The following is a 23,815-nucleotide window of genomic DNA, read 5'->3' on the forward strand; positions in this document are numbered from 1 at the left end:
GAGGTGTTGATTTGGAATCTTGGTTCATTCTTATTCTTTATTGTTAACTTCTCTAGCACCAGATTAGTCTGGTAATCTAACTAATTCTAGTCAGGAACATGCTGTCTTGAAATGACAATATATCATAAGCCTACAATCCTAAATCACTTAGGCCAATTTTATTAGGCAGATTATTACAAACACAGAAGCTAAGTCAAGTCAGCAGATTAGTAAATGTTTAGCAAATATTTTACATTAAATTAAACATGCTAGCTTTAGAGAAACTAGTTTTTCATTTATTGGTTTTTGGTTTATTTATTAGGCATCCAGATTTAGTGTCTCTATAAGAAAACCTAAGAATTTGCAATATATATTTAACAAAATGGCAAAGCAGGAACTAGGATTTGATTCTAACTTATATATACTTCTTGGTAGCTGGGCACAGTGGTGTACGCCTGTAATCCCAGGCATTCAGGAGGCTGAGGCCTGAGGATTACAAATTTGAGGCCAGCCTTAGCAACTTAGTAAGACTCTGTCTCAAAATAAAAAATAAAAATAAAAAAAAGGTTAGGAGTTTAGCTCAATGGTAGAGCACTCCTGAGTTAAATCCCGAGCACCACAAAAGCAACACAAGCTAAACAACTCCAATAAATACGTCTTCACAATAGAAACTGAATCTTTCTACAATGGCCTTTCCACCACATAGGCATAACTGCTGCTATAAGTTTATGATAATTCCTTACCAATTAAAGGAATTAATGTTGAGAACTGAGGGAATTTCATTCTATTCACAGTCCCACAGAAATATACATTACAGACCTCAAGTTACTGAAAGTAATCTGTTGAAAGGAATTTTCATTTTGGAGTTTGTCAACTATCTCCTCTTCCTTGACATTGGGCACATTCACTTTTCTCATTCGAGTTGATAAAGAAGATAAATTCAAGATTTAAAGAAACTGCTTAGAAAGGACTTGGCACTTGGGAAGGGCCCATGAACAGTACCTCTTAGGACGCCCGTAGAGTGGCAATTCTTAGAATGTGATAGACTGATCACGGGGGTCCCCCAATCCTATAGGAGTCCACAAGACAAAATATTCTCCTGATAATACTAAGGTGTTATTTGGCTAGTAGTCATTACCAAACTGTTACTGAAGTCACATGCTCTGTATAGGTCTTGGTCCTGGTATCCCATCCATAGTCATCAGTCTAGTGCCACCAAGCAATCTTGGTTCAAAAAAAAAGTTTCACTTAAGAATACCCTTGAGAAGTTGTAAAAATTAGCAATCTTATTAAATCTCATCTCTAATTAGGGGTCTTTTTAATGTGCTCTATGATGGAAAGGGAAGAGTGCAGAAAACCCCTCTGTTGAAACCCAGAAGCTGATGTGCTGAGGAAAAGAACACGAGCATCTATTTGAGTGGTGAACCAAACTACCTGCATTTTCCATGAAATACTGTTCTTAATTGACAGTCCAACCAATAGACAAACAATGGCTCTTTATTTGTTTATTTATTTATAGGTACCAGGGATTGAACCCAGGGGTGCTTAACCACTGAGCCACATCCCCAACTTTATTTATTTATTATTTATTTTAAGACAGGGTCTGGCTAAGTTGCTTAGGGCCTTGGTAAGTTGCTGAGGCTGACTTGAAACTCTCAATCCTCCTCCCTCAGCCTCCCTAGCTTTTGGGAATACCAGAATGCCTCACTGCACATGGTAAACAATGGCTATTTAGACTTCAGTATTTTGCTGATGTTTTCTCAAAAATGAATAGAGTGAGCATGTCACCTCAAGGAAAATAACAATATTTGGTGTCAAAGATAACATCTGAAATTTTCCATGGAAAATAATTTTTATGGTATGTATCCCATCAAAGTAGCTTATATTTTTAAGTTTCATTCTATTCATATTATCAAGCATGTAAGCCAATCAAAATGACATGAAATAGGAAAAACTTACTCATTTCCTTTGTTTTTAGAAACTGCTATGAAACAAGAGATAATTCATTTTTATAAATATAAAATTAAAAATTTCGTACTAACTAATACACTCTACTTAGGCATCAAGATGCAACACTGTAACACGACTTCAGCCAGATTTTTTACTCTATTTAAAATCAAGTCTTTCCCAGTAAAAATAAAACATTTCACTAGACTAGTCTTTAAACTGTATTACTTAAAGTGTAGTTATATACATCAATTTCTAACCTCTTAGAAAATTCTGCACCAGTAGATTTGAATCATTGACATGAATAATTGCTCAGAAAAGCTGCCCTGCCTCATTGTGATATGGTGAGGTAGTTTTCCAGTAAAATGATTTCAAGAGCAGTAACTGGGTTCCTTGTGGTTTCTTTGATCAAGAGGACCTTTCTAAGCAGCTCATTAGGGATTTGATCACAGGTCTGTTACCTTTCCTCCTCATAATGGTGCCGCCAGACACAATCACATATGCTCCTGCCTTTGCACATTAATGGACAGTGTTGCAACTTACTCCACCATCCACCTCTATATGGGAGCCAGGTTCTAACCAATGAACCTTTGACATCATATTGTTCATGAATTTCTGTTGTGCAGATTCAGGTCCCCCCACTAGGACCAAGGCCATGAAAATGTTCAGCCCTCCTAGTTTGGTAAGATCATCTCATTCTCCCAATTGTCTTTAATCAGAGCCCCAGGTTCTCAGTAACCTCAAGATGAGACGTATGTATTGCTTGGATCCTGCTGCAATCATTTGCTTTACCCAGGGTTCTGACCTGGACCATCATGTGCTTGTCAAAGGAAAACTTGGCTTAGTTGTTTTCATAAACTTTCAAGCACAAGGTGACCAAAGGTGATAATGGGAACGCCCCCCCCCCAAAAAAAAAAAAGAACAAGAAAGAAAAGAAATATGACCTTCCTGAAGATCAGTGTGCATCCAGGTAGAGATAATTGGCACCAGAATATAGCATCTGGAAGCACTTGGCTCCTAACTTGACCAGGTCACTGCTGCAACCAGATGGGCTAATCCTGCAGCCTGACACTATGGTTCTGGTTTTCTGAAAATTTTGAAAAATGTATATCCACTAGTATGGCCTCAACAGTTTCCCCAAAGTGCAAAAGAGGGCTGGGGTTGTGGCTCATTGGTAGAGCGCTTACCTGGCATGTGTGAGGCACCAGGACAGGCAGCTTCAATTCTCAGCACACATACAAATAAATAAAAAATAATTATCCATTGACAACATATAACAATAATTAGATTTAATTTTTAAAAAATTCAAAAGAGATCAGCAGATACTAACGTGACAGAGTGCAAAAAAGTTTGTTGATACTTAATTCTATATTTCAAGCCAACATTAAGAAACTACTGCTTATACAGTTTGGGTGCTATATATAAATAAATACTGATAATTTTCTTTAGAAAGCTATTAAAACACCCGTCTTTTCCCAGTGGCATATATTTATGAGGTTGGATTTCTGAATCGTGTACACACTTCTATCAAGATAATATATTGAGATAGACTGAATACAGAAGTTGTATGGGAATCCAGTTATCTACTATCCATTCAGACATGAGAGGAATTTACAAAAAATGTCTAATAATGCTGTTCTTCTCGCTAAATTGTCTTTTTGATAAAATATAATTACTTGTCATAAAATACATTATTAAGGTTAACATATAATTGATGTGTCATTGTAAGCTTAAGTGACTATCTAGATAATTATTTTAAACATTTATGCTTTGATATCAAATGTAGAGATATCTACAATCCATATAATCAAAAAGTCTTTTGGCTTTTCAAAAGAGAAGTATTACTGAGTCAAACAGTAGACTAGGGAGTAACCCAAGATAGCAGAATAGAGGAGGTAAGGTTCCTGGCTGCTCCGAGGTCAAAACCAAGAAAACAGACAGGCAACTTCTCGGCAAGATAGGTGAATAATAAGATAGGTGAAAGGATGAGAAAAAACATATCACTCACATGGATCATGTAAAAAAGCAAGGGTTTCTATTCTTATATCAGATAAAGTGAACTTCAAACCAGTTAATCAGAAGAGACAAAGAAGGACATCATATTGTTAAGGGAATTATACATCAACAAGACATAATAATCATAAATATTTATGTCCCAAACAATGGAGCATCTACATACATCAAACAATCCCTTCTCAACTTCAAGAATCAAATAGATCACAACACAATAGTACTGGGTTTGAACATTTTTATCCATATATAGGAATACGAATGTAAATATATATATAATAATACATGAAAATATTTAGATGGATATGGATTTGTATATAGTTGTTTTTCTTTATAGATGGATGTTTACAATTTTGGTAAGATATAGGATATGATTATTTAACTGAATATATATGAAAATTTATGGGTAGAATTTTGGTTGCTGTTAGGGTAATTCACATATATATGAATATATACAAACATATATGGAATATATATTTTAAAATATATATGGATATTAAAAGTAATATTTATAATTTTTGTTTAAAAATCTCATGATTATGGGTAAGGTTAGGTTTAGTTTTGAGTTACACCTTTGGTTTAGGAGATAGTTTACCTTTAGAATGCATACATCAATATATATGAATATAAATATAAATATAGAGGTAATATTATATATAAAATATATATATATACTTTTATCTATGTATATTTTTAAGGTAAGCAATATTGTTATATTACATGCAAACTCTGGGTTTTGTCTATGGAAATGTGTGTGTATATATACATATGTATATATGTGATATTTATGTGTTTTTATGTGAATTTATGAATTTATATCCCCCAAGACATAGGTACATTCATGTAAAATGTTATGGTTTATATGTATAGAGGTTTCTCTGAAGTGTATTGGTAGGTATAGGACTAATGTAGAAAAATACTTAGTGTTAATTTAGGGGTTGAACATTTTTATCCATACATAAGAATACAAATATGAACATATATGTAAAAATATATGAAAATATTTAAGTGGATATAAATTTATATATAGTTATTTTTCTTTTGAGATGGATGTTTACAATTTGTTTTAGTTATAGTTTATGATTGTATAACTGAATATATATGAAAATGTATGATCAAGAATTTGGTTGCTATTAGGGTACATTCATATGTATATGAATGTATATAAACATAGGAATATACATGTGAAAATATATGTGGATATTCAAACTAAACTAAACTAAAACAAATATATTTTGGCGAGGAAAAAAAAAACAACAGTAGAATAAATGTCTATGGTCCATATGGTATTTTCAGTCTAGGATTTTAGACTTTAGAATGAGGGGTATGATTCTGTGCAGATGAATTGGAGCATAGCAATAATACAATGAAAAATTGATTCTAGAAATGTTTGCTTTGAAATAAGAGAAAGGAACATTTGATCATGACTTCAGATACATATAAATAAATAAATAAAGGTTTTTGAGAAGTTATTTATGATTCAGTTTCTCCTAGGAAGTTGTCACGCTATTCTTTATCACTCTTACTGGTTTAAGGGTGGTTATCAATGTCGAGATTGAGGAGCATATATGCATTCCTATAATTTTGAAAAGAAAAAAGGTTCTTGAGCTCATGTCCCTCATGTCCATTACTTCTAGCTTCATGATAGTAATTTCAGTTTTTCTTTGTTCTAATTAGTGCCTTTTTCCAGACTGGAAATCTCTGCATGGTCTTTGACTTTTTCTTTCTATTTAGTCATCTCCTAATTTGTTCTTTTTCCTTTTTTTGAAAGTTGTTGCACATTTGTTTGTTCCTTCTCCATCCCAGCTGCCCCTCTCTGCTCCTGGTGGACATTGCCTAAGGTGTGGATCTATACCAGCTTTCTAACTGTCTTGCTGCTTCTAGGCACACACACACACAATCTTCCTAAAGCAATTTGATGTAGCCACTTCCAGGCATAAATCCTACTGAAGCTCACTATGACCTCTAAAATAAAGTTCCTCAGCCTGACATTCAGGGACATTCAGCATCCTCTTATTTGTACCTGACTATATGCTCCTAGCATCTTTCTCTACCACTCATGAGGCCTGTACCTCAGCCAGGGCAGCTTTTGCACTGTCCAGCCTCAGCATGCCAGCTCCTGTATCCAGGGCTCGGTTTAGGTCATCTCATGCCTAAGAATCTCTCTTCCAGCTACATGTCTCATCTCGTTTCTTATTTGAAGTTCAAGCCCCAATATTTTCTATGAAACACTCTTCCCTTTCTTATAACATTTAGAATAAAAAATATCAATAAGTGATATGACAAGAGTGCTTACTTTGAGCTCCACACTGTTGTAGCACTATTTATATGGTATTACCTCAAATGCTACTGCTAGGCACTATGGGTAATTGAGGCAAGGAAGCATGTCTGGTTTTTCACTGTTGAGAGGTAGTGTGATAAGCAGTAGTCATTGGACTGGGAAGATCCATTGCAAACTCTATTTAAGATTGAAAATCAGGATAATTCATATCACTTTTTTATATTTGGTTTCTCTTCTATAAATGAGGCTGCCAATAGCATCCTTCACACAGGATCATTGTAGGATCAAAAATTAGAATGACCTTTGTAAATGGTAAAATTTCACGCATTAGGGCTGGGGATGTGGCTCAAGCGGTGGCGCGCGCTCGCCTGGCATGCGTGCGGCCCGGGTTCGATCCTCAACACCATATACAAACAAAGATGTTGTGTCTGCCGAAAACTGAAAAATAAATATTAAAATTCTCTCTCTCTTAAAAAAAAATTTCACTCATTAGTCAGGGTTCTCCAGAGAAAAACAGAAGCAATAGGATATATAAAAGTGTATGTATATAGCTGGGCAAAGTGGTGCACTCCTGTAAGAGCTAGGGAGGTTGAGGCAGGAGTATTGCAAGTTCAAAGCCAACCTTAACAATTTGGCAAGACCCTGTTTATAAACAAAATATTTTTAAAAAGAAATGTGGATGTGGCTCGGAGGTTAAATACCCCTGGGTTTAATTCCCAATAACAACAACAGCAAAATTAAAATTAAAAATATACACACACACACACACATACACACACACAAATTCTGCATGACTTGGTTCATGCAGAATGATGTGGAGGTCAAGAAGACCTACAAATTGCTGTCTTCAAGATGGAGAGCCAAGAAAGTTGGTAGTGTAATCTAGTCCAAAATCAAAGACTTGACACCAGGGGAGCCCATGGTGTAACTTCCAGTCCAAAGCTAATGGTCAAAAAAACTAGCCTGCTAGAACGCAAAGATCTGAGAACTGGCAGCTCTGATGTCCCAGAGCAGGAGAAAAGGGACATCCTAGCTCCAAAAGAGAGCAAACTCACCTTTCTGTTCTTTTCAGGGACTCATCAGAATCAATGATGCTCACTCACATGGGTAAGGGTTGATTCAAATGTCAATCTTTTCCAAAAGACATCCTCACATACACATCCAGAAAGCTTTTCCAGCTCCCAGGGCCTCCCTTTGCCCAGTTGATTGACATATAGAATTTACCGCCATTCTGCATAAGAATGCTTATTATTACTATTATTATTATTTCTTTTGTTTCAGAGTTTCATGTGGGCATGTACTTTTGTGTCCTCAGTTCGTTTATGAGCTATTGGAAGGGGAGTGTTGAGTCATTCTTTGAATGCTCCTGGAAAACTAGCATGTAAAAGATTTGAATAAGCCATATTGAATGTATAAATGAATTTTCACAATAAGAAAACCCAGGAGGGCTGTGGTAACCCACAAGAAAATTTCACTTGTTTTGTTAAGGGGGTTAAAAGAAAAAAAAAAAAGAAAACCAGGACAGTGAGGTTTGCAAAGCAAGTACTGATCTGATGTCAGGGAGGATTGTCTCACAGTGATGAAAATAGTCTAACTACTGAAATCGTTTAAACCACAAGAATTTTTAAAAGATTCCAAGATAAATCATTCATAGTTTTTCAATTGAGAATAAGGCCAACTTTCTGTAGGGAAAGAATGAACCAAGAAAGAAGAGACTTAAGTATGAATCAGTAAGAAAACTAAAAAAACTATAATAGAAAATAAGTTTAGCTAAATTCTGGGAAGGTAGCTTGCATTTTACATAAAATAACATTACAAGATTAAAGCGGACATCGTCTATATATTTAAGCTTCTAATATTTAATCAACTAGAAGATTAGTAGCTTATGAAAGATTGTGGTACTATAAGAAAACCAGGGTGAGAGTAATATATTCCAGTGCTTCCAGAATTCTAAGAAATGCTATTAAATTTCTAATACAGTGGTGAGTTTAGTCAGCATGAACTTACAGCTATAATCAAATTCTCACCCAGGGTGAATGTGCAAGGTTAAGAATAAGGCTGAAATGGACTGGCATGAAAAGGAGTGCACCACCACACATGGACATATGCCCAGGAACAAATCAGCTTCATGAGCAGAAGGTCAAAGTGCTATTGTGAAACCAGAAGGTGCACCTATGAGGACCATATCCTGTTTGTCTCCTTTCCAATGTTCTTTCTCCAGCCTTTATTCCAGGATCCACTGGATCCTGTGTGAAATGCTCAGTTCTGCTTCAGACTCTGGAGCCAAAGCAAGGGAGATGTCATGAGCCCTAAGTTAAAAGTTTGTTAGCTCACCTTCAAGTGAGAGAGAGAGAACTAATTTCTGACTTGGATCCCTACCTTTACCCGTGTTCTGCCTCCTGTGTGTTAGAGCTGAATCCATCCTTTGATTCTTTCTCCCTTTGTTCCTCCTCATGGCTGGTCTGACATCCTGCTCAGTAATGTAGTTTTTGCCCCTTTTATTCTTTACTGCAAATATACACCAATTCTTTTTATCTTGTTATGCAAAATGGAATAGCTTACAAGTCTTTAATCTATGTAAGTTGAAAAAGTACCGAAAATACTTTCTAATTTCCTACCCACTGAAGAAAGAAGGCACATTCTGTAAGAAAGTCGAGAAAAGCCTGTGATCCTTTATGTTTGGCACTAGAGCAGGGAGCCCCCAGGCAGAGCCCCCTCATTGCACCTGACTCAATGAGCAAGCACAGTGGAACTCTGGAAGCGCCATGAAACCAATGAAAAGAAATGGCACATCAGCGTCACCATTTAGGCTGTTGGTGGAGTATGAGTGCTCAACTGTGCTCCATAGCACCTTGGGAAATGCAGTTAGTTGATTTAGGTCTTCAGTCAGGTTTTCCTAAAAACTTGCTGGATGCCAAGCAAAACGGGGTCTACTCGGGATTCACCGTTGAGTAAGACGTGGCTTCTGCCCTCGAGGGGCTCACTATCTTGACTGGTGGAGAGAAAAGGAGTGATGGTGACCCATAAAACATTGAGGTGAAAGGTACATGGGTTAGGATTTGGTGAAATGTAGCCACGCTAAAGAATCACACACAACAACATTGCATAGTGTCACTAATAACCAGGATATATTTTATTTGAAGATTTTTGCTTTTCTGAGAAGATATCAAATTGTAACAGAAGATTAACGATAAAGATTGAAAACATAAATGATAATATCTAGCTTAAAATACATGCAAAACAGGGAAAATAAATACACATATGTTTTTTTGTAACATTAAAAAATGTTAAGTACATATGGTCTATACATTAAATAACTTGATTAACATTAAAAAATGTTAGAATTTCAATTTGGCACAGCTTGAATAAATTGGCAAAGGACATCATCACACTCTCATTTGAAGGTGATTAGCAAAGACTTTGAGAGTAGGGGAGTTTTAAACAAGAACCTCAAAGCCATGCTGGAAATACAGTCTCATCCTATAGCTGAGTCTAGGTGGTGGCCCATGTTAAGAAACAAGGGTGATTATTAGTAGCTCTGGTTGAAGGGTGACAATCAAATGTTAGCTAAAAATAGGCAAGTGACATTGCTGATGAATAAGATGAGTTAAATGTTGGAATATGGAAGACAGTGGGTGACCTTGAGCTATAGACTTATGTGGCTCCTAGGGACTCATGTGGCAGCCACGTAAGTAGGTCTTGAGATTTTAAAACTGGCAGTCTACTGAAAACAGGAATCCATTGGCTCTAAGTCTAGGGAGCAGGAATGTATGATCAGAAGTCTGCTGGCAGCTGCCGAGGTTTTCATTTATTCATTCATTATTCTGTTGCTTACTTGTTATGTTCCACAAAAATTTTCTGGGCTCTGTAGATGCCACAGGGAACAAATCAGTTGAGGTCCTAAACCAGTGGAAGAAGTAAAACACAAACAAGCGACACAGAAATACATATGCAAATGAGAAAATTATCAGGTAACTTCAATGTAGAGAGTGAAAGTGAATAATAGGGAAGAGAGAGGGGCTGAGTTGTTCTGGTAAATTTGGGGGGTGGGGAAAAGAGGCCAGGAGGGAAAGGTTCTCTGAGGTGACATTTAAAGTAAGACCTACAGTTATAGAGCCAGGGATGTGTGTTTGGAAGATCATAGTCTGGTGGAGCAATTCCTAGGAGATAGACAAAATTCGAAACCTTGGGAAGCCACTGTGGTCAAGAGCCAGATGGGTAAGGAGCCCATGAGGAAGGGCCTCAGGAACGCAAGCCACAATCTGAGGTGGTCAGAAAGAGAGAACAATCTCAGAGGGAAGGGTACGGGCCCGGGGGTGGGCATAGCTGTGGGATTCAGTCATAGATAAACTGAGCAGCTAGAATTTAGTACAGTTTGCTGAAAGTAAGATAACCAGAAGTTAGCCTGGAACTGAGGCCATGTTTTCTGGTGCAGACTTTTATAATCATAATTGTTATAATTATTATTACAGTAATCCACTTGTCTACCCCTGAAAGTCTGCTGTTTCCTCTCTTTGCTTCATCTTTGCTTATCTTTTTTATTTTTATTTTTTGGTACCGGGTTTTTGAAAGAACGAACAAGGCTCGTCACAGGAGAAAATGTCCGTTAATTGAGGAACAGCTTTGCATATTTATAGAGTTTGACAGTTATGACAGTTTAACAGTTTAACAGTTTGACAGTTGGCACGGAGTGCTTTCTGATTGGTGGGTAAGGATCATGTGAGTCAGCAGGGCTCATCATTGGACAGTTCTTCTTGGGAAATGGGGAAGTTAGTCTTTGGAGTCGGGGTGACTCCCAACAGTTTTGAACTGAGGGGCACTCGACCACTGAGCCACATCCCCTGCCCTATCTTGTATTTTATTTAGAGACAGGCTCTCACTGAGTTGCTTAGTGCCTTGCCATTGCTGAGGCTGGCTTTGAACATGCCATCTTCCTGCCTCAGCCTCCCGAACCACTGGGATTACAGGTGTGTGCCACCAAGCCCGGCTCATCTTTGCCTATTGATTGAAATCAAATTAACTGTCTTCCTTGACAAAGTTTAAGAATCCCCACCCAGAGGACCCCAAATACACAGCACAGTCACATGGCTTTATGTTTATGTGGCCGCATGTTACTATCATGTGAGGGTATTCAGGGTGAGGGACTAAGTCTTATCTTCTTTAATTCCTGAGTAACTTACATAGTATCTAGCATGAGCAAGTGCTCAGTACATAAAGGATTAATTGATTGATTGATTGATGTGGCTTACTCAAATCTTTTGTGAACTATATAAAATAACAGTAGTTAAGATGTATGAGTATGTCTGATTCCTGCCAGGTACTTTACATGCATTATGGCAGTTCTCACAGCAACTCAACGTGGTATGGAGTGAAATCATCTACCTTAGAGATGAATAAATTGCCGCTCAAAATCAGTTAAGCGTGGCAGCAAGGCCGAACATGTAGTGATGGGCGAGGCTGGGAAACATGTTGGTTTCTTATATGTCCTCTCCAATTTGCCTAGGTTAAAAGTGGATGGTGATGGGTCCATAGATGTATCTGCAAGGAGAAAAAAATTCCTACCCTATAGCAGGTGGTTCCTGATCGCTATGATTTTTTGTTTGTTTGTTTAGTTCAATAGGCAACTGAAGCCAGTTAAGTTTTTGACTGATAGGATACATATATTATGATGGAAATGATCCTTGAGGTGATTTTCTCCACTATATTGGCTACTCAGTAAAGGCTTGAATTACAGGGAGACCCGATAGGAGTTGATGATGACCCTCCAGTTGTGGAGCTATATGAAGAAGCAGGGTGGTGGCCCTAGAAATAGAAAAGGAAGAAAAAAATAATTTTGGAAATATTGAGTTAGAAAAAAAGTTAGAGATCTTAGAGCTTCATTAGATACTGATAACAAAGAGGGTTCACTCAAATATAACTTAGGGATTAAAAACCTATGAACTTTAGGAGCACCTAAGAATAGGTGAAGAGTTTTCTTAGGTAATTTTGAGGGTCACTCTCTTTCAATTGTAAGATTCTTGTGAATCAGAGCTGTTTCCTTTCTTTAACTATCCCTCCCTTTTTTTCTCTCTTTTTATTTCAAAAGGATGGCCCTGAAAATAATCATTATCTGAATATACAAATATGTTTACAAAACAAGAATATAATTAGAAATCTCTCCAGGATTTGGTACACACAAAGTGCATTCTTTTTGGCTTCCAGGGCCTGGAAATGTTTGTGGCTGTTCTTGACTTCAGTGAGCATTGCTCAACATAACCACCTGATTTTTATTTCCTTTCCTTTTTTTTTCTTTATTATTATTGCTTAGGATGAGATAGATATGTTTGTTATTGTGGTTTCCTCTTGAGCAGCCATCTGATATAAAATGCATCTTCTGTTTATCCTAATTTCAGGCAATTCCCTATGACTTGCCTTTCAGGAATGGGAAAGAAACCTGCTATCCTGAAGACAGTTTGAAGATTGAAGAGTTCAACCTTCCAGTTCAGGTTTGTTTCTGATCAGTTTTCATTAAATTATGATCAGAATGTAAGAGTAATGCCTTATCTTTTACAAGACAGGGTTAAACAGATTTAGGAAGTATGATTTGGCAGCACCAAGAAGCAGCATTAAGGAAAACACTGTTAGGTTAAAAGCAGAGCAGTGGATCCTTGGAAGTTGGGATGTTGACCTATTACATTGTGTCTGGAATTAGTTGAAATGAGTTGTTGAGTCCAATAGCCAGAATAAAAATATAACAAGAGGGCTTAGAACGCTAAGTAGAAGGAATTCATTCATTTTAAACTATTGTTTGAAAAGCAATTATTAACACATGGAGGGCTCAAGTAATGGTTAATTTGAATGATCAACTTGACTGGGTTACCAGATGCCAAGGCTTTCACATGTCAGTGAGGGTGCATCTAGGAATGATTGGCATATGGGATAGCCAACTGAAACGGAGAGCCTCCCTAAGCACTGGCGGCACCATCCAATAGCTGATGATGTGGATGGAATAAAAGTTGAAAGAACACAGAAGCAGCAACAGGTGCAAGTTTAGTTTTTCTTGAGCGGGTACTTGATTGTGGCTGCCATGGTCTGAGAATATCAGACTCTCTCTTCTTCAGGCTTCCAAAGCTTTGGACTCTGCCAGTGATTCTCCAGGGAGTTTCCAGAGGCCTTCAGTCTCAGACTAAGATAGCACCGCTGATCCCTCTAGTTCTGGGGCTTCAGCCTCTTGGACTGTGCAGCTACTGGTTCTTCCAGCTCTCCAGCCTGCAGACTGCCATTATGGATTATCCAGCTTCTGGTGGTGTAAGCCAAACTAATATAAAATTATAAAAAGGGTTTTATAATTATAGTTCTTGTTGATTCTGTCTCTGTTCCTCTAGAGAACCCTGACTAATACACCTCATGCTAGCCATTGACTGTATAACGCAATACAAAATAGTCCCTGTCCTCTCAGAGTTTATAGTTAGGAATATTAAGACAGGAGATTAAGGAGAGAAGTTTGGGACAGAGAAAGGAGGATATTGACCTGGAAGATCTTTTAGAAGGAAGTAATTTTGTACTGGGGGTAGAGCCCAAGGCCTTGTGCATGATAGGTAAGCTCTACACCACTGAGCTCCAGCCCCGGCTCTTTTTTTTGTTTTGTTTTGTTTTAAGAGGAGTCTCCCTGAATTGCCCAGGCTGGCCTAGAACTCCAATCCTCTTGCCTCTGTCTTTCAAGTATCTGGAATTATAGCCACCAGGTCAGGTTTATAAGAAAGAAATCTTCAAAGTGAAAATTGACAATTCAGTAGGTGTCAGCAAGATAGAGTGTTGGGAAAGGAATAGAATATATATGAAGAGTGTGCAACCTGAAGTATAGGGTGCATTCTTAAAATTAAAAGAAGTTCCACTGTTGCTTTGGAGTAAAGCAGAAGGTGAGACTGAGTGGGGTCAGATCCAGGGCCAGGTATTTTGAGACCATGTGGAAGAGAATAGGTGGCATTCCAAAGGAAATGAAGAACCACTGGATGAAGTAACTAGAGAGGATGGAGTCTCTGGAGGGCAGAGAGGCATGTGCCATCACACCTGGTAAGTTCTTCCTTCTTGATCTCAGGTGGTATGAGATTGCAAACGTTTGTATTGCTGGAATAGTTTGACCTTCTGAAAAGGTTTGAAACCACAGTCCCCAGACTTTTGGAGATTATGGTTCAGGAAATCTCTTTTCTCTCCCTTTCACCAAAAACAAATAAACAACCACCTCAGTAAAAATGTGAATGCCATTTGAACACCAAAGTTTGAGAAGGACATAATCTCACAATAAATGGTAAACCTTCTAATTTCCTTGAAAGGACAGTTAATAACATTATCATTTATGTGATTTCCCCTTTTACTAGTACAAACCTATAACATTTTGTCCCTTCAACAGTAGCTCTGGGACGGAGTTTTGTAAACTCAGCTCTACCTATAACAGAAACAGTATGAAAGCAGGTACTGCCTTTACCTGTGAACCACGCATGTCCAAGGTCACTTGGAGTTTAAAATGTACCTTAATTCCATTGGTGTCCCCTTCAGGATTGACAGACATTCATCTCTCAATGAGGAAGGAGTATTAATTAGTCACTCAATGGGGGAGGACAGATGTTTATCAATGTCCCTGTGTGTAATGGCCACCAGATTTGTAAACACTCCAGCTAATACCTTGATGACCATTCTTATAAGTCACCATGATTTTATATAAATATTGAGAAGTGGCCTCAGAATAGGAACAGAAACTGAAAACATTCTTTATTTTAAGACTTCCCTAACTTGTGGTATTTTTCTAAGGAACATACACACAAAATAAAATAGATCGAAACTATTTATATAATAAAGTATACAGTACAAAATATATAAATATTGCTTATATAATAACAAGACTGTCTCTGAAAATGTTTGTTTTGTATAGTAGGCGTTGCATTTTTATTTTCACTAATAAAAGTGAAGAAAGTCATAGCGGATGAGAAAAGTCAATGAGTAATAAGTTCTTAACTTTATTCTTAATGAGTTAATTTTACATTAGCTTTGGTAACAGGACAATATGATGCCATCTCTATTTAAAGTAGGCTTAAGAAGGTTTGTCAGTTTAATACCAACCTAGAGAACAGTAACATGTTAACATCTCCCATTAGCGTACCAAGAACAGTTTCTAGAAACTTAAACTTGCTTTCTTCTTCATGCCTTACTTATCTGAGAGTAAAGTGAAACCATTTTTATTAGATTAAATCATACTTGGGCTGGTGTGGTGTTGCATGCCTGTAATCACAGTGGCTAGGGAGGCTGAGGCAGGAGAATGTTCAAGCCAGCCTTAACAACTTGGTGAGGCCTTAAGCAACTCAGTAAAACCCTGTCTCTAAGTAAAATACAAAATAGGGCTGGAGACGTGCCTCAGTTAATTTGGTTAAGTGCCCCTGAGTTCAATCCTCAGTTAAAAAAAAAAAATCCTATTTATACAAAACAGCAAAGGTGGCTAAATTTACTTTAAGTTGTTACTATGGTATGGATCTGGAATGTCCCCCCAAAAGCTCATATTTTGAATACTTAATTCCCCAATACAGTAAGGTTCAGAGGTGAAATTCTTAGGAAATGATTAGGGCTCTGACCTTATCAAGTGGATTAATCCACTGATTGCTGAATGAATTACTGGATGGTAGTAACTACAGGCCAGTAGGCATGGCTGGAGGAAGTAGGTCACTGGGGCATGACCTTAGAGATTACATCTTATTTCTGGTCCTTCCCCCTCTTCCTCTGCCCCTACCCTCTCATTCTGTTCCCCATCTGCCATGAGCTGAACAGCTTTCCTCTGCAGTGCCTTTCCACCATGATTTTTCTGCCTCACCCATAGAGCATTGGGTTGGCTGACCATGCATTCAGAACTCTGAAATCATGAGTCTAAAATAAACTTTCTCTTCTCTAAGTGGTCTTGTTAGGTATTTTGGTCATAGTGATGAAAAGCAAAAGCTGGACACGACATAACATCTTCAACGAAGTTATTCTTGGCAGAACATGGTGGCACACACCTGTAATTCCAGTGGCTCTGGAGGCTGGGGTATGAGGATCCAAGTTTGAGACTGGTCTTGGCAACTTAGGGAGACCCTGGCTCACAATGAAAAAATAAAAGGGGATGGGAATGTGGCTCAGTGGTTGAGTGCCCCTGGGTTCAATCCCTGTTACTAAAAAAAAAAAAAAAAAAAAAAATTCTTTTTTATAGTCTTCTTATATATTGTAATGTTATACAGCCAATAAAATACCTTATTATCATAGAAAGATACTTCCGATGTGCTGTGCATAGGAAAAATTTAGAGATTATGAAGTGGTGTATAATCCTATTAAAATTATATCTATATGCATAGAACATAAAATCAAAATAACAATGAAATGTCAACCATTGTCATGTCTGGGAGATAAGATGTGTGATTTTATTTCCTCTCTCTTATAAGATTAGGTTCAGGGTCATTATTTCTGTAACATAGGACAAAGAAATGCCACATTTATTTTAATAAGTTAAACTGTTCCTAGCCCCCATTTGGATGGGAAGTTTAACTTTAGGCATTTTTGAAACTTTTTTCCCCTTCACATTCTATAAGTTTTGTAAGTGTCCTATGGATCCAGCAAAGTCCATGGCATTTAAATAGAATCTTCTGGTTTTGTTCTTTTATTTTTTTAAGTATATTTTTGGTAGTAGATGGACACAAAACATTTATTTATTTGTTTACTTGTTTGTTTATCTATTTTTAGGTAGTGTTGAGGATCAAACCCAGTGCCTCACATGTGCTAGGCAAGCACTCTACCACTGAGCCCCCTCTGGTTTTGTTCTATAATGATACCTATGGATGATCAATGTTGAAGCCACATAATTCCTTGGAATTTAAGACTTATTTTCTTGACTCTGCACCAAGCTTGAATCTATGGAACTCCTGTAAACATAGTGCAATGTTACCTTGGGCACCATATATTTTGCAATCTCGAATCTCTTTATTCTGTCTCAAATTGTTTTTCTAAGTTTCATATAACTATTTCCCAGTAAGAATAAATTGACTCATTTGGGCATTATTCTATAAAGTAAGTGGCAAGATTAAGTTTTAAATCTTAATAAAATTTTTAGTGCATCTTACAAATGTATTACTAAGTATTACTTATATATTACTATGTATTCTATATTAATATTAATACTGTGTATTATTTACAATGTATAAGGCACTAAATCCTAATTTGAAATTAGATCTGTGAATCATCAATTTATACAAAATTATCTTCTCCAACCACATGGCCAGGTGGCCATTCCCCAGACGTCTTGCTACCTGCTATTAACCTGAACCATACACTGGGAAGATTTTCTTCCTGAAGCACTCATGTCTGCCTATGTGAGGACGGAGAAATAGAGGACACATTTTGCAATGCCAAATTTCCTTTTTTCCTCAAACTGTTTTCACAGTTTTTGAGATGGCAAAATTAATTCCAACTAAGAGTAAACTGGCTTACTTGTTTGGGCATAAATCCTCAAAGTAAACAACAATTGGAAGATAAAGTCTTAAATATTAATAAAATAGTATTAAGTAAAAACTATGTAAAAGTTGTTAAGACCCTAATGCTAAGTTGAGTGTCTGAAACATCTGTCTTGTATGAATTATCTTTTCCTACCACGTGGTATGCTGCATTAATGTAGCTGAGTTTTATCCAACTGTATTAGTGCTCCATTTCTATTCTTTCCATCTTGATAGGGCTCCTCCCATCCAGGTCTTGGTATAACAGTGGTTCACTTCATGCTTTGAATATATCCCTTGCTGCTCTAAAACTGATATTTTTTCCTTCTTCCCCACATTCTCCTCCCCAATCTTCTCCTCCTGTTCTTCTCTTTCCTGTTCTTCTCCTCCCTGTCCTTCTCCTCCCTGATCTTCTCCTGCCCTATCCTCTTTTTCCTAATCTCTCCTCCCCAATCTTGGGAAACAAGATTCCTCTGAATCACCTTAAAAAAAAATCCTCTGTTTCTCCCGATAGAGAGAATCACAGATTATGAGACAGGAGTCCCCTGTATTTCTCCTTTGCTAGTAAAGCAATAAAACTTCTTTTTCCCTGTTCTTAAAACCTACTGGATTGGCATTAGGGACAAGGATCTAGCTTTTGGTGACACCAGTCCCTGATAAACTGGTGACACAGTAATCACTTTGGTTTTCTCCCTCCTCATTTGGGTGTCTCCATTCTTCATTCTAACGTGCTATATTCCTGAATACCAGTGTAACAATGTCATTCCCTGCTAAGTTCCAAGAAGCCACTGCCCATCTTCAATGAAATCTCAACTAACAAAATCAAAGCAAAGACAGTGCAAGGAACCACTAGCATATTTGATAACTGGGAAGTTTCTGGTTCACTGCAGGTCCAAATCCCTATATCTGTTGTCAGAGTTCTTAAAGTCTGACCACCAGTGTACATTCTTAAAATTATCTCTAGTATCCTCCAAAACTCTTAGACTTGTAACAGGGGTTCATTTAATGTTTTATTCTTTCTCCCAATCTTCTTTTCCTTAAACTTCTCCTCCCTAATCTCATTTTTCTCTGAATCACCTCTATGAAAGCCTCCTGTTCCTACAGATGAGCAGAATCACAGCCTTTGGGACAGGAGTCCCCTGTGTTTATCCTTTGCTAGTAAAGCAATAAATCTTCTTTTTCCTTTTTTTCAAAACTGTGTCCTCATTAATGAATTGGCATCGAGGACAAGGACAGAGCTTTAGGCAACAGACTTGCCATTGCACTTACTCTGAGATGAATTCCTGTCTTTGCTTTCGCTGCTTCAATTTATCATGACTACCCACCAAATCCCAATCCTACCTTCATGACTCAGTTTGGATTTCTGATTTATTTTATTCTGAGGAGGAGGGAACAGGGGATTGAACTCAGTGAGCCACATCCCCAGCCATTTTTATTATTATTTTTTTTTATTTTGAAACAAGATCTCTCTAAATTGTTTAGGGCCTTGCTAAATTGCTGAGGCTGGTCTTGAACTTCTGATCCTCCGGCCTCAGCCTCTTGAATTGTTGGGATGATAGGCTTATACCACTGTGCCCAGCTTGGATTTCTGATTTAATTCAGCTTGACTTCACCTCTCTTATTTTTCTCTAGCTTTTGCTGTTCAAGACATTTCTGGTGGCATTGTCTTGTGTGCCTTTTAGATTTTATGTGTCAGTTTAGGTTTGTATATGCTTAGTTGCTGTTTTTGTTGTCTGAAACATTCCTTTCACACTGAGGTTCATCTTCAAGTCTCAGTTGAAAAATTGCCTCCTTGGAGGGATCTTTCCAGGACATGATGGCTTCAAAAAGTCATTATCTTGTCTTGTTCCTTGTCTTCCTCCTCTACTGAGATGTAAAATCCATGAAAATACGGAACTGTGCTGATCCTGTTTGCTCTTTCCAGGGATAGGCACATGACTTTTTGTTCTATTTAGGCCCCTGAGGGATTGGGTGATGCCTGTCAACATGGATTAGCCATGGCTTTTTTTACTTGGTCTTTTGATTCAAATGCTAATCTCTTCAGGCTCAGTGGCACTTGCCTATAATCCTAGAAGTCTGGGAAGCTGAGGCAGGAGGATTGTGAGTTTAGTGCCAGCCTCAGCAATTTAGCAAAGCCCTAAGCAATTTAGTGAAATCTCAAAGTAAAAAATAAAAAGGGCTGGGGATATGGCTTAGTGGTTAAGCACTCCTGGGTTCAATCCCTAGTACTAGTACTAATCTCTTTTGGTAACAGCCTCATGGACAAACCTGGAAATAGCGTTTTATTAGTCATTTGGGCATCCCTCAGCATCGTCAAATTGACCCAGAACATTCAACAATCGTAAGAGGATATTAATTAAGAAATATTTAAGTCGGTTAGGCCATTCTGTTTTCTTTAATGGTCCTGTCTCCATGAACAAAACAGTTGGATTGTTTTGAAAATTTGGAATAAAGAAGATTAGGATATATTTTTTTTTATAGCAGTTTTGTGAATTTTGTTGTTGTGAATTATCTCAATGTTTACTTTATGTTGAGAAGTAAACTTGGGATCAACTATGGAATTTAAAGCCATGTCATAAATTTAATGAAACTAAATCCTGGTATGTGACTTTTTTATTTGGGTGAACATAAAGGGTTGTTCTTGAAATCTTGGTCCTTGTGCTTGATGCCAATCCAATAACAAGGTTACAGTTTTGAGAAAAAGGAAAAAGAAGTTTATTCCTTTGCTAGCAAAGGAGAAACACAGGGGATTCCATCCCAGAGTCTGATTTTGCTCATCAGGAGGAACAGGGGAATTTTAAAGAGGTGATGCAAAGGATACCTTCCGTGTGTTCTCTGTTCTGAGTTGTAATTCACTTGTTAATTTAGCAGATAATCATTTTTGAGATCTAGTACCATCTCCAAAGTCTGGGTTACTTTGTTCCAATGGTGGGTGTGTGCTTAAGAACCTATAACTCTGCCCAGATTGGGGAGAAAGGTAATCTATTTCTCTGAGATTAGGGAGGGGAAGAGATTAAGGAGGAGGAGAAAGAAGAAGAGAAAGAAACATGTGCCTTTTAAAATAAGTCACAACTTGCATGGTGGCACATGCCTGTAATCCCAGCAACTCGGGAGGCTGACAAGGGAGGATTTTAAGTTCGAGACCAGCCTTAGTAACTTAGTGAGGCCCTAAGCAACTTAGCAGGAGCTGGTCTCAAACATTTAAAAATGGACTGGGAATGTGGCTAAATGGTTAAGTGCCCCTGAGTTCATTCCCTAATACCTAAATAAATAAATTGCAGTAGCAAAGAAGCAAGGGCTATATTCAAAGCAAAAAGTGGACCACTGTTACATTTTCTTGTTGTTCGTTATTCTACTTCTTTTTTTTTTTTTTAACTATTTTTTAGTTATAGATAGACTCATCTTTATTTTGTTCATTTATTTTTATGTGGTGCTGAGAATTGAAACTAGTGCCTCACATGTTCGAGGCAAATGCTCTGTCACTGAGCCACAACCCCAGCCCTGCACTGTATTTTTAATCAGAGAAAAATATCCTGTATATAAAGCATGAAGGAAGAAAGATATTTTTTTCCAAAACTGTCAGTACCTGACAATGTATTTGAAAAATTGAATAGCAAAGTGTTCCTGAAGCTGCTGAGTCACTAGTTTTGCAGACATAAATATAGAAATGCTGTTATCTTCTTAGCCCTAGACAGCTAAAACTTCTATAAAAACCCTCTAGTGACATCTATCAGAGTTTGGCTACTTGAGAAACACTGGAAATCCATTTAGCAATAGTTCTTACTACTCAGGATTACCTCAACCAAAGGTCACAGGCTCAGACTTTCTCATTGTCGTCAGTACATTTAAATTCCAAGAGCATAAATATCTTTTAAAGTGCCTGCAAGTCAGCCCCGGAGCTGAGTAATTGGGCTTGCGCCCACTCTGACCAAAGTACTAAAACCAGACATGCACTTTTCCCAAATTTAGAGGGATCTTGGAGAGCAGAAAATAACTTGTTAAATTATTGCCACAAGTAGATAAAAATGAATGAGAAAAACCTGGCTTTGTAAAAAATTCTTGAATCCAATTTGTCGGTAGCCAAACATTTCTACTGTATATTAAACTGTATTTATTTTGACAGGCTGAATGTTTCCATTTGTACCATATAAAATTGTAATGTGGCATAGAACCTGAAGTTATCCTGATTTAATTTTTACTTCTACCTCACTTGCAAATAAAAAAGGAACATTTTAAAAGTGTGATGGTATGAGTCAATAGGCAGTGGAGAAAACTGGATATCGTGGGTATGACAGTGAACTGATTAGACTTGTAGGAAGGTGTATCTGTTGGTGAAGCCTAAGATGATCTTGAGAACAGAAAAGAGATGCAGGAATAAAGATCATATGTTAGTATCTGTAATAAAGAGGGAGGCAACAATTAAAGTTAATATTTTGACAGTAAAATGGAAAGAAAAGAAAAATGCAGATATAAAAAAAAATTTGAAGATAAAATCAGAAGGTGAACAAGTGATTCAAGGTGAGGAGGAGGAAGGGGCAAGATAGTGACCATTTTTGATCCAGAAAGAAATTAGTGGAAGGTGCCTAACCTGGGAACCACTAAAGTCTAACAGATATTTATTTGACTTGGGACAAAGCTGAAAAGATGATTGAATAAAACTTGCTATAAGAGTGTCTGACATACTGGAAAAATATGGGCTTTGGATTTTTTGTACTTCTGTGAGATGAGAATTCTAAACAAGATCTAAATAGTGATGTTTACTGTCATAAATACAGTGGTTAGTGATATAGTGAGTATAGTGATAAGACAGAGTACCTTGCCCATCAGAGTTCTGTATAAGGAGTAAAATCATATCATCAGTGATTTCTCTGTTCCATTTTTTTAAACTTATTTTTAAAAATTGTGGAGGGAAAGAAGGCTTAATAAAATAGCAACAATCATCTAATATATCTAAAAAGAAAATTATCATTTTCAGTTTTTAGGTTAAAATGTTGGTGCAGATGTACAGGTAACTACAGGTAGATATTTTGCTCTTAGAACATAGTTCCTATTGCTCATGAACACGCTCTCAAGAGCTATGCTTTCATCAGGATATCTGACTCTATTAATAGTACATGTATTTAATTAAGGTCCATTTCTTCCTTACCTCTGGTTTGTTTTTGCCTTTCCACAAATTTTACCTATGTGGAAAGGAGCATAAAAATAAAATTTTTCTCTTCAGTAATGATGCAGAAAATTGCACTAAGTGGAGTGCTCCCTGGGTGTCAGATTCAGGATGTCCTTGACCTCATATCAGAGACAATGCTTTCAACAACCATCCTTTGAGCTCATGGAGCTCCTAATGTGTTGTGGACCTCAGGTAGAAAGAGGGTTTATAACATGAAAAAGACTTCACTTTCAACCTCATGGAATAATACATTTTTTTTTCTTGTATACCCAAGTATAACACAGGACCAGTGCTATGATGAGTGTTTTTATTCAAGTGGAGTAATTAATTCTACTAGAATGGATTTCTATGGAATTTAAACAATGTGCTTTTCTTCATATTCACGTTATCAAGTATTTTAGTTTACATTGCAAATTTGGAATTCAACCTGACTTAATTTTTCCTAACTATAAATCTCAACATTTGCATTATATTCTTTGGAATGCTTTTAACCTTAAACTTACAAAGGAATATAATCATCAACTCAGGTGTTCAGAGTTTGGGGGAAGAAATATTTGAATAGATGTGGTTTTTAAAGTGGTCCTACATCGTTCATTTTTTTAAAAAATGTATCCATTTTTATGTTTAGGGTTTGTTATAAGCTTGGCCTTTTTAAAGAATGCAAAAAATGTGCAAGGTTATTTACTGTGTTTTCAATTTTGTTCTTACTTGTGTGGAAGAAAGAGAAGTAGTGTGTTCTTAAGGGCAAAAAGCAATTCTACACGCAGAGAAACGCAAAGTCTATATAGTTTAGGACAAGTTAATTTATCTACCCTTTAAGCATGCTTTCTGACTGCAAACATCTGATTCTGATAACTGAATATTTACCTTCCAAATATCAGCCTTTATGAGCAGTGTTCTCTCCCTCTCTTGTTCTTTAATTCCACCTTAAAACATGTGCAGAACCCC

At 37.1% G+C, this 23,815-nt stretch overlaps 1 pseudogene; it reads right to left on the reverse strand.

Moving 5' to 3' along the window:
- Positions 1-2,334: 2,334 nt before the first annotated feature.
- Positions 2,335-7,447, reverse strand: LOC110597629 (ribulose-phosphate 3-epimerase-like; annotated as a pseudogene).
- Positions 7,448-23,815: the final 16,368 nt, after the last annotated feature.

Source organism: Ictidomys tridecemlineatus, chromosome 10, assembly GCF_052094955.1.
Source record: "Ictidomys tridecemlineatus isolate mIctTri1 chromosome 10, mIctTri1.hap1, whole genome shotgun sequence".
Taxonomy (NCBI): Eukaryota; Metazoa; Chordata; class Mammalia; order Rodentia; family Sciuridae; genus Ictidomys; species Ictidomys tridecemlineatus.